Source organism: Podarcis vaucheri (genome assembly GCF_965113315.1).
Source record: "Podarcis vaucheri genome assembly, chromosome: 8".
NCBI classification, from domain to species: domain Eukaryota; kingdom Metazoa; phylum Chordata; class Lepidosauria; order Squamata; family Lacertidae; genus Podarcis; species Podarcis vaucheri.
In genome coordinates this window covers 5,307,202-5,317,170 of record NC_138766.1, presented here as the reverse complement: position 1 = coordinate 5,317,170, position 9,969 = coordinate 5,307,202, and the positions used below count along the sequence as shown (strand labels likewise).

The window sequence follows — 9,969 nt, the reverse complement described above, 5'->3', positions numbered from 1 at the left end:
AGCAAATATATAGCAAGGCTGGTAGAGGTGATTTCATATGGAGAAGGGGGGTGGATCCTGAGCGTGTCCGCCCTCCCCACTCCCCACCCACAACTGGTTTTCTTCTGTTAAAGCTCTGAAACCAGACGCAAACTCCAGCAGGGGAGAAAAGGTGAAGGAGCTAGGATTGGGCTGCAGGAGCAGGAAGATCTCAGCCTCCCTACATGCCCTTCCCTGCTTTACGCTGGTTCAGATGGGAGAAGGTTCTCTGCTTCGGAAATGAAAACGACACAAGTATGACATCATAACTGTGTGGAGCCCCCCTTCATTTTTGTGGGTGATCCCTTTGCAGAGGGAGCAGTCACCAAACCTGGCACTACACAATCAGCTTAGCTTAGCTTAGCTTAGTTTTTCCTAATCATTACATAAAGCAGACACTGGACATCTGCTCCATTCCTTGTTTGGGTGCTTGTCAGCTTTTCCCTTCTAATCATGATCTATCAGCCTGAATGTCCTTTTGGCTGAGATCCTATCCTCTGTCAAGGACTGCCTGAGCTAGAGAGCACTGTGCTGGTGGCCTTTATTATTAATAAATAATAATGTTTTTGTTTTTGTTTTATTATGTATTTTTATGTTCTCAACTGCCTTGCAATCTTCAGATGAAAGGCGGCATGCAAATCAAACAAACAAAATCTGTGCACAGAGCTAGAGATTAACAGAGCCCAAGGCCTTTCTGGGCTATAAACAGGCAGAGAAGGAACACTGAACAGTGTCCAAGTTATTCTCCATCCTGTCCCCTATTCCAGGATCAGAGCACATGAGAAGCTGCCTTATATTGGGTCAAGCTTATTTGCCTATCTAGTCCTGTACTGTCAACTCAGACTGGCAGTGGTTGTGCAGGATCTCACACTCAGGTCTTTACACCATCTGCTGACTGGAAATGCCAGTTTGAACCCTGGATCATCGGTATATACTGTACCACTGAGCTATGGACCCTTCCTGAACCACAGCTCAGTAATATAATATGACAAGATTCCCTAACAGAGATTTTGAGAAGGTGTCAGATCCCATTCATAAAGAGCTCGGCTGCATTGGGACTGGCACGCGATCTGCATGGAGGCTCCTCATATACCTACTGTAAAAAGGGACTGTAACTCTGAGCATGAGCTATTTTCAGAGGCTGGCCCACCTTAAACGCAAAGGCTTATAAAGCCCAACCTCAAACACACGCCTCAACAATATCAGCATTGTGTCAAATGGAGGGGTCGGTGCCACAAGGTGCCTGGTGGAACACTCTGCCACAAGAGACTAGGGCCCTGTGGGACTTGACATCTTTCCGCAGGGCCTGCAAGACAGAGCTGTTCCGCCTGGCCTTTGGCCAGGGCACAGCCTGACTCCCTCCCTCGGCAATCTTCGCGGAGCTCTGGCCCAATGGTTGCCAGTGGCCTGAATCAATTAATTTTATAATGAATGAAGGAGAGTGTCTGCAGTGTGCTTGGCTGTGGCTTCTCCGTCCCCGGTCAAGCCTGGCCTAGGGTAGTAGGGAGGCTGTGGCGTGCAAGGAAGCTCCTGCTGCCTCACAGATGGCCGGCAGCTCCAGCAGAGAGAGGAGAGTGGGGGGCAATGCTGCTGCCCACTCTCCTGGACTGGGGCGCATGAGTTCACCCTTGCACTGGTGCCGCAGCGGGCTCCGTCTGTGCCCTGCATGCCCGACCCAGACACTATTTAGATACGCTCCATCACTTCTTCCCAGGACTAAATATCTATTTCACGTGGAAAGCCAAAAGCTGCCAAAATCTCAAGGAGATGAAGGCTGCATATCACCTTCACTTGTAGCAAAGAAAGGAGGCAGTTCCAATCCATTTTCTGGCTCCTGCCTTGTCGTTGCAGTGTGGGGACACTGGGATTGCAATGCGCCCTAATAATAATAATAATAATAATAATAATAATAATAATAATAATAATAATAATTTTATTATTTATACTCCTGTTGCTGGGTTGCTTCCAACAAACCTCCCGATACAGGGCTGCCTTCAGATGTCTTCTAAAAGTTTTGTAGTTCTTTATCTCCTTAACATCTGATGGGAGGGCATTCCGCTGCCAAGAAGGCCCTCTGCCTGGTTCCCTGTAATTTCACTTCTCACAGTGAGGGAACTGTGTTATGGGCCACGTAAGATTAGGTAGTGGGACAGAAGTGGGTTGGCAACTCCTGGTGTGGAGAGAGTTTTGTCCCCTCCCACTCGAACTTGGGTCACCCGTTGACACTGATTGGCAGCAGATTTTGGACAGACAAAAAAAAAAAAGCATAACTAAGTATGGAATTCACTGCCACAGGATGTGATAATGATCAATAGATCAGAAGAGGATTCCTCCCCGGGATCCTCATACAGCACAATGGGCAAGTGTAGCGGGCTTCATACTGCCAGGAAGTTGCACAGACACCCACGTGATCAGAAGTGGCATGACAAACAATACAAGAAGTCCCACCTGAGCACTGCTTTGAAAGCCAACCTTTTGGGGGGAGCTTCCCATGCCAAATGAATTGTCCTGGAAAAAGTTGTCATGGAGGCTAAGCAGCCAAATTCTGCCATCAGGAAAAATGTCCGAGTTCAGCTGACCAAGAATGGCAAAAAAAAAAAAAACAGCATTTGTTCCTATTGATGGTTGTTTGAACTTCATTGAGGAGAACGATGAAGTTCTGGTTGCTGCCTTTGGTTGGAAAGGTCATGCTGTTGGTGACATTCCAGGAGTTCGTTTCAAGGTTGTCAAAGTAGCAAATGTTTCTCTGTCAGCCTTGTACAAAGGCAGAAAGCAGAAACCCTGGTCATAAAGTTATGTTGTTATTAAGATGATCAAGAAAGTTTTCTTCTAAGAAAAGAAAGAGAGAATTAGACATATCCATAGGGGATGGTCTACCAGCAGCTATAACTCACGATGCCAGATTACCGATACCAATCACTAGGAGACAAAAAGGAGATGTAGATGTTGACGTGTTTTAATTTCTTTTACTGTAAATTCTAATTATCTTTAAATGCTTTTTATTGTCTTTACCTCTTTCTTATTTATAATGTTCTTATTTCTTACAAACTGCTTAGAGGTTTTACCAAAATCAAGTGGTATGTAAAATTTGTTGAACAATTTTTTTAAAAGAGCAAGCAATGGCAATTTATTGCCTTCTTCTCTTGATGAAGGACCTACAGAAGCATCTGGCTGGACCTGTGAAAAAGAGGATTCTAGGCTGGACTAGACAGACCTTTTCTTCCAAAATCCCTCTACTGTGAGGGAGTTTTGTGCCTCAACTCTTGCTTTGTTATAATGCCAGTGCTAAGTGTGACCATTTTTCGAATTCGGTTCTGTCTACTTTGGGCAAGGTACTAACTATATTACTTTGTGGTTATGCTATTTAAGGTCAAGGTACAAAGACACAGCTGGAACTTTTGTTGGGTCAAATCTTGCCATCAGTTCCCCGTTTCCTAAATATGTTAAAAATAAAATCTCTTAGGTGGAAATAATGAAAACATTTGATTTTTTGTTGTTCTTTTCTTTTCTTTTACTTCCACACAATATCCCTTTTGTGTGATAATTGTTAAACCCTGAAAAACCATATTTAAGTCAATTTCCCTATTAAAAATTAATAGAAGAGAGGACAACAGAGAGACAGAAGGACTCACAAACTATTCAAGGTTACTCCATCCAGCTAACATTACTATGGCAATAGGTCATCATTTAAATCAGATGATACCAATTTATACAATTGTAGAACCAATTGACAGCACATTCTAATAGTTTTCAGGAGAAAAAAATCCTTAATTATATTAGTTTATAGCAACTAAGAGATTATTTTAAGATATGTGCTATAATATAGAGATTAGGATCCACAATGAATTGAAAGGAGCAGGAATGGCTTGTCTGGTGGGGCAAGGCATCTGTCCAGATTTCTGACAATTTATCTCAATGGTCTAATGATGCGTTTATGAAATGTTGGTCTCTTAGAGTTCAAAAAATTACCTCCAAAATCAAGCATTGCAAGTATAAAATAGAAATTTCTGTTCTATGTGATCAAGTGCATTTTGGGCATCTAAAAACATTAGAACTGACTCATTTATTATTTTCATTGCACTTATTGATTATAGCAAGCACCTTCTGGTATTAGCTGACCACCACCACCCCACCCCCGGTCAAGAAAGCTAGCCCCATCATAATGGCTATTTTCCTAGTCTCACTAACTATAGGGAATTGTAGTGAAAGTGTTATAATCTTGATTGGTACAATACTATAACCGAGTTGGTAAACTGCTAAGTCTCCACTTTCTCTCCCTTCTTTCTCACTTAATTCACATAAATTTTGAAATAACTTTAATTTTTTTAAGCATTTTATCCTGCTCTTTAGCTGAAAAGACTCTCAGATCATTTCACAAAAATCAGTAGTAGGCAAGTCCCTGCTCTCTGCAGAGGTGCCAAGTTCCACCCAACATGTGTGTGTGATGTCACATGTGTCGTGACGTGCGTTGTGAGGCCCAGCTCCTCAGGTTTGGGGGTGCTTAGCCCCACTGCGACAGACTGGGGTGAGGGGCTGAAGACACACCAGCCCTATAGAGTTGGTGCCTATGGCTCTCAGGCTTATAATGCAAAAGATGTGACACACAAGGAAAAGGGGAGTGGAGAGAGAAAGGAATGAGGGAAGCAAGCTCTGCTTGCACCATTTTTGAAGTTGCATTTCTTAGAATGATCCACAAAGATTGAAATTGTTCAGCTATTCTGTTTAAAAGGTTGTTTTGTGCCATGTTTTCATGCCTTTACCAGCACCCCCTCAAGCTTGGAGGAGACATCACTCAGGGAGTCAGTGTTGTCCACTCCAGGACCTTCTGTCCTGTCCTGGTTTCAGCTTGAAGAGCCCACAGAGCAAAGACAGTTGTTCACAGTAGCAGCACTGACGGGTTGCAGTCTGGAATCACTTGAGGCTTAACTGAATGATCAGTCTAACCCCAGAATGCTTAGAGTTAGACAGCAACCACACACTTGAGAGACCTCACAAAGAAAGAATATTTGTGACTGCCCGACTCTTGTTGCAGGTCCACAGAGAACTTTTTCAGAGCAGTTCCACAGCCACCTCCTTTCAGGACAGTTTCATCTTGTAGAGACACATTCACTGTCTCCTGGACCTAGGTGGTCAATCACATCTGCTTGATGTTGTGAGCCACAAGGGTCAAAGGTCAAGCATATGGGTGATGGGGTACACCTCACATTATACTTTGCCCACAACCATCTGAAAATATTCTCAAAGGCTTCTCACAAAGCCCCCTGATTAGCTTCTATCAAGTTCACCATCTCTGCTTAACACCATCAACCTAAACCTCAAAAGGAAGTGATCTGAGCAAGACAAGGGAGTCAAGAAAACATCCCCTACAACCAGACCTCTGAATCAGCTCACCATGACCATGTTGGGACCTTATGCTCTGCTTATGAGCTTCAAGAGGCACTAGGCAGCGCCACTGATGGAACGCTGGGCTACATGAACCTATAGCAAGGCAAGACACAGGAATCACTTATCATTTAATTTATTAGTTAAGAAAAATTTATCTTGTTCTTCCATAGTAGTTACTATGCTCAAGCTGATTGACCACAATTTCAAAACAATTTCTCTGCCCATTTGCACTGTGTGTAGTTGATTTTTAATGGTTTTTAATTTCTGGATTGTATTTGTATGTGTGTATGTTTAAGTAAGTTTGTGGATGGCCCAAGGGCTTAGTAAATGGTTGATGGGTAGTACAGTAATGTAAGAAATAAATAAAAACTACAAATAACTAATAAAAATTAACAATGCAATGAAACTGAGCCAGATACAGCATGTAAGAAATTGAAAAGCTATAGGTCAGTGAATTAAAACACTTCAGTCCAAGAGATCAGATTCCTGGCAGAATAAAAATGTCTTTATCAAACAGCAGATGGCAGAGAGAGAGATGTGGCCCAATGAGCTTTCCAAAGGAAGGGGTTCTAGAGTTCATCCTGTAGTCATTGTCACCTTATCTGTCTACCACTTTCTGTAAGCATTGCATTCAAAGTGGTTCACAGCCAGGCTAGCCAGGCTTCATGAACTGCTGGGATGCAAAGTGGAGACTCCCCCCCAGCAGATTATTTATGTCTTATTATTATTTATTACATTTAGATGCCACTCAAAGACCACAGAGCAGTTTATATCATAAAAATACAAAGTAACACACACATAGATACGTTAACACAATGACGCCTGACGAGTAAGTCCTAATGGCACAATGAAAGGGGTGCATAGTTACAAAAACATTTATATATGTCAGGGGTTCAGAAGCAGAGACGCAGAGAAGGGTGGAAACAGAGAGCGAGGGGGAGGAAGCCGAAGGGAGAATGAGTGATGATGACGACCCGAGATCTCCAAGCCTAAGCAGTGAGTCAGAGGACTCCCAAAAGGGAGCCCCAGTGAGCAGAGCAAGGGGGGGATCCGGGGGGACACCCCAGGAGGAAGGGAACAGAGGAGATTCAGAGAGCAGCAGCTGGAAGTCGGGACCCACGCTCATAACTGAGGGCGGCAGCAGCTGGAAGTCGGGACCCACGCTCAAGACTGAGAGCAGCAGGGAGGAAGGTAGCCAGGCATCGGGTTCCGGAGGCTGTCAGCAGGAGGGAGGGCACGAGTCAGGGGTGGTCACGCCCTCCTCAGAGAGCGAGGCAACGGTTAAGAGGAAAGTAGAGAGTTGGGCGCGCGCGCCAAGTTCAAATGCAGCGGAAGCTGGAGCAGTAAGCAGCCCGGAGAGTGAGCCAGGTCCTAAAGCCCGCCGCAAAGAGGCAGAAGGATCAGGGGGGTCAGCGTCAGAGGAGAGTAGAAGGGAGGAGGCCCAGGGGGGCAGAAGGACCCAGAGACGTAGGGAGAGGCGAAGGAGGTGGAGCAAGGCTAGGGTATTAAGCTGGTGTGCAAGAGGCGGGGACTCAGACGGGTCTTCGCCGACCTAGAGCAGAAGGTGTAGAGCTGCACGCTGCAGTTCGGAAATGAAACCTGTAACCCAATAAAGACTCTTTTAAAGTGGACGCTGTGTGGCGTGGTCCTATGTGAGCTGGGACCTGGTAGCAGCTCTGACAGTAAGACCCGTCTCATCAAAGCTTCAGAAACCTGAAACCTCGCAGCGGGAGCAGAAGCCGCTAGGGGAGGAAGAGGGGTGTCTGTAAGCGAGCTCACAAAGGTTAGCAAGATGACGGAAGAACAGAGGATCTCCGCGCTGCAAGAGGCAGTGACCCAGTTGTCCTCAGAGGTATTGGCTTCCAAGAAACGGGAGGAGGAGACTACAGCCGCCTACAGAGACCTACACGCCAGGTTTGAAATGCTTGTTAAGCAAGGGCAACCGGGACCCAGACCGGAGGGCGTGGGATTGGCACGGAGAGCAGGAGGGCTTGTGGCTCACTTCGATGGGACTTTGCAACAGTACCCTAATTTTAGAGCAGACGTAATGTGCGCACTGCAACTGCTGGCAAAAGACTTTAGAGATGAGGAAGAGAAGGTGGGGTTCATATTGTCCCATTTGCATGGGGATGCCAAAGCCTGGCTGCGCAATTTGTGGAGGGATAAAGATCCGGCGCTTCAGAATGCAGATGCCTTTATCAAAGCGATGGATGCGTGTTTTTTGTCTACTATTGATGTGGATCTTGCCAGACGGGAGATTCATGGACTAAAACAAGGGAGGGCGAGCGTCCGGCAGTATCACGCCCGATTTTTTGCGCTGGTCAGTGCTTTAGAATGGGATCGGGATTCGCCCCCTGTCAGAGACCTCTTCTGGGAGGGTCTAAGTTCAGCGGTTAAGGATGAAATTGCAAGGGGGGAGAGGCCCCGAAGCACGCAGGAGGTGGTCCAAAGGGCGCTGACTGTGGGGGTGAGGCTGGAAGAACGTCCATGGTGCAGAGATGAAGGACGTGGAGGGCGCGAAGCAGCGAGAAGTTTCTCTTTCGTTCCGAGGGAAGCAGCGCGTGCGCAATCCACACCTCCGCCAGGAGGGGGAGGGGAACCGATGGAGGTTGGAGGTGCAAGGGCTCAGTCAGCAGCCAGAGCCCTAGCACCGGCAGCAGTGAAAGCGAAGCCTCCTAGAGGGAACAGGAAGTGTTACATCTGCGAGGATCCAGGCCATTTGGCGAAGGAGTGTCCCCGGAGGCTCCACAAGCACACTGCAGCCTCAGCAATGGTGACTGCAGCAACGCAGCAAGGAGAACCACAGCAGGGAAACGACGATGTCTGGCTGGAGACGGAGGCACTGGGGCCCAGCCAGACGCATCTGTGAAGCAGTCCCCAGCAATCTTGCAACCCACGGATCCCCTCCCACCCAAACCAGTAGTGCAGCTCACAGCATCTCTCCAGCTACCCGACGGCGTCACTATCGAAGTGCCGCTTTCTGTGGATTCTGGAAGCAACGCAGACTTTATAGCGCAGAGCTTTGTGGAGCAGCACGCTATACAGCTATTGCCTGCCACTCTGCCCCTGCAAGTCGTCACAGTGGATGGCAGAGAGTTGCTAGGGGGGCAGGTGGTGAAGCAGACGCCACCGATGGTGATGCGCCTTGGCAACCACAGGGAAGTCATCAGTTTTAATGTCACCCAACTGTCGGACACGCCCATTGTGTTGGGCATGAGTTGGCTGGACAGGCACAGTCCGACACTGGCTTGGTACCAGAGACAACTGATCTTCGGCTCCTCTTATTGCGCAGAACACTGCATCCTGCCCCGACGGGAGGGAGAGGAGGAGGAATCACAACTGCAGTTGGGAACGTTGCAAGCGGTCCCCCACAAATACGCGAGCTTTTTGGAGGTCTTCTGCGAGAAGGAGGCGGACAAGCTACCCCCTCACCGGCCATATGACTGCAAGATTGACCTCCTACCGGGGGCGACGCTGCCGAAGGGGCGGCTATACTCCATGTCTGAAGATGAAATGCAGGAACTCAAACAGTTCATCGAGCATAATCTGGAGCGTGGCTTCATCAGAGAGTCCAAGGCAGTGGGGGGCAGTCCCGTTTTCTTCGTGAAAAAGAAAGACACGCCCCAAAAAAGACTAGTTGTGGACTACCGCCTTTTGAACCAGATGACCAAACCGTCTGATTACCCCATGCCCAGGATTGACGACCTCCTCGCGACGGTGCGCAAGGGACGCGTGTTCACCAAGTTGGACCTGCGAGGGGCGTACAATCTCATCCGCATGCGGGAGGGCGATGAGTGGAAGACGGCCATGTTCACACCGCTGGGCACCTACGAATACAGAGTTATGCCCTTTGGATTACAAAATGGCTCTCACTGTTTTCAAGCTTTTATGCATCACGTGTTGGAGGGACTCCTCTACAAGACATGCGTCTGCTTCCTGGATGACATCCTGATTTTCTCTGACTCGCAGCAAGCTCACGACCGAGATGTGAGGGAGGTGCTCAGCAGGTTGCAACAACATAGACTGTACGCCAAGCTGGAGAAGTGCCAGTTCGACACGACGGAGGTGGATTTCCTGGGATACAAGTTGTCGGACAAGGGGATAGCCATGGACAGCACCAAGGTTCGTGCGGTATTGGATTGGAAAAGCCCGCGCAACCGGAAGGAGGTCCAGCGGTTTGTCGGCTTCGCCAACTTCTATCGCAAGTTTATCAAGGGGTTCGCGATGCAGACGGCAGCAATTACGGACACGCTCAGCTCCAAAAAAAAGAAATTCATCTGGACGGAGCAGGCGGAACAGTCCTTTCAAGCGCTCAAGCATCTCTTCGCATCGGAGAAGCAACTGCTGCATATCGACCCCAGTAAACCGTTGAGGGTAGAGACAGACGCGTCAGACAGAGCCGTGGGAGCTGTCCTGCTGCAGCGAGACCCGCAGGGGGTGTGGCGGCCGGGAGCGTTCTACTCCAGAAAGCTCAGCAAGTCGGAGCAGAACTACACCATCTGGGACAGGGAGTTGCTGGCCATTCATGCAGCTTTCAAGGCGTGGAGGCACTTCCTAATCGGCGCC

At 47.9% G+C, this 9,969-nt stretch overlaps 1 pseudogene across 1 annotated transcript; it reads left to right on the top strand.

Annotated features, from left to right (window-relative positions):
• Nucleotides 1-2,351: 2,351 nt before the first annotated feature.
• LOC309538804 (small ribosomal subunit protein uS12 pseudogene) lies at nucleotides 2,352-2,842 on the top strand (annotated as a pseudogene). Its single transcript has one exon. The product of its transcript is annotated as a small ribosomal subunit protein uS12 pseudogene (transcript).
• The last annotated feature ends 7,127 nt before the right edge of the window (nucleotides 2,843-9,969 follow it).